Here is a 1,503-nt window from a genome sequence, read left to right as displayed (position 1 = left end):
GCGTCGCCGGCGTCAAGGTGCTGGGACGCCTCCGGGTGTATCGGACCAGAGAGACGCTCATGAATGGCGTCTTGTGAGGGCTGGACGTGCAGTGTCGCCGCATAGGTGACTGGAAGGGTGGTTGTGGTTCTGTCGGTGTTCGTGTCGTCGTGCCTTAGTTGTGTGATGCGGCGTTGCAGGCATGCATTACGGACGTGGCCTTCTTTGCCACAACCGGAACATGTTCGAGGTTGTCCGTCGTAAATGACCACCGCACGGCAGCCGCCGATAGAAATGTACGATGGAACGTGCCGTTTGAGATCGATTCGGACTTGTCTCACACCATTAAGCACCGGATACGTCGTAAACTGTGCCCATGTCTCGGCTACGTGGCTCTGGACTTTTCCGAAAGGGCTTAGCGCCGCGATGACTTCATCTTCATTCACCTCGAAAGGCAGTTCGAATACACGGATCGTCCGAAGGCCAAGTCCTGCATGGTCGACATCCACAGGCCCGACGTTTCCGTCGGAGTGCCGAAATTTTAGTCCATGTCGCGTCCTTTGAATGATCTCATTGCAGGCAGCGTCGGAAGTTATCTTAACATAAACGACGCTGCTAATGATCGATAGGTGTATGCCGATGAGTTCGTCACGGGGGATCTTTACGTCTTCGCGTAAGAAGCGTTCGACGGCCAGTGCTTTAAGTCGTGCGTATTCATTTGAGAAGGTGAACTTAAGACTGTTCTTCCTGTAAGAGTTGGCCTTTAGAGCTTGTTCGACTGAGAAGCGCTGTGACGACGAAGTAAACAAAACACTCCGCGCGCTCTGCAGCGGAGTGTGCGCTGATATGAAACTTCCTGGCAGATTAAAACTGTGTCCCCGACCGAGACTCGAACTCGGGACCTTTGGCATTCGCGAGCAAGTGCTCTACCAACTGAGCTAGCTACCGAAGCACGACTCACACCCGGTACTCACAGCTTTCCTTCTGCCAGTACCTCGTCTCCTACCTTCCAAATTTTACAGAAGCTCTCCTGCGAACCTTGCAGAACTAGGACTCCTGAAAGATATTGCGTAGACATGGCTTAGACACAGCCTGGGGGATGTTTCTAGAAAGAGATTTTCACTCTGCAGCGGAGTGTGCGCTAATATGAAACTTCCTGGCAGATGAAAACTGTGTGCCCGACCGAGACTCGAACTCGGGACCTTTGCCTTTTGCGGGCAAGTGCTCTACCAACTGAGCCACCGAAGCACGACTCACGCCCGGTACTCACAGCTTTACTTCTGCCAGTACCTCGTCTCTTACCTTCCAAACTTTACAGAAGCTCTCCTACGAACCTTGCAGAATTAGCACTCCTTAAGGGAAAGGATATTGCGGAGACATGGCTTAGCCACAGCCTGAGGGAAGTTTCTAGAATGAGATTTTCACTCTGCAGCGGAGTGTGCGCTGATATGAAACTTCCTTGCAGATTAAAACTGCGTGCCCGACCGAGACTCGAACTTGGGACCTTTGCCTTTCGCGGGCAAG

At 52.5% G+C, this 1,503-nt stretch overlaps 1 non-coding gene across 1 annotated transcript; it reads right to left on the bottom strand.

Annotated features, from left to right (window-relative positions):
* Positions 1-1,153: 1,153 nt before the first annotated feature.
* Positions 1,154-1,228, bottom strand: Trnal-caa (transfer RNA leucine (anticodon CAA)). Its single transcript has one exon. It is a non-coding gene; the product is annotated as a tRNA-Leu (tRNA).
* Between the last annotated feature and the right edge of the window lie 275 nt (positions 1,229-1,503).

The sequence above is a fragment of the Schistocerca cancellata genome, chromosome 3 (assembly GCF_023864275.1).
Source record: "Schistocerca cancellata isolate TAMUIC-IGC-003103 chromosome 3, iqSchCanc2.1, whole genome shotgun sequence".
Lineage (NCBI taxonomy): Eukaryota > Metazoa > Arthropoda > Insecta > Orthoptera > Acrididae > Schistocerca > Schistocerca cancellata.
The sequence above is the reverse complement of the archived record's forward strand: the minus strand, read 5'-3'. Positions and strand labels throughout refer to the sequence as shown.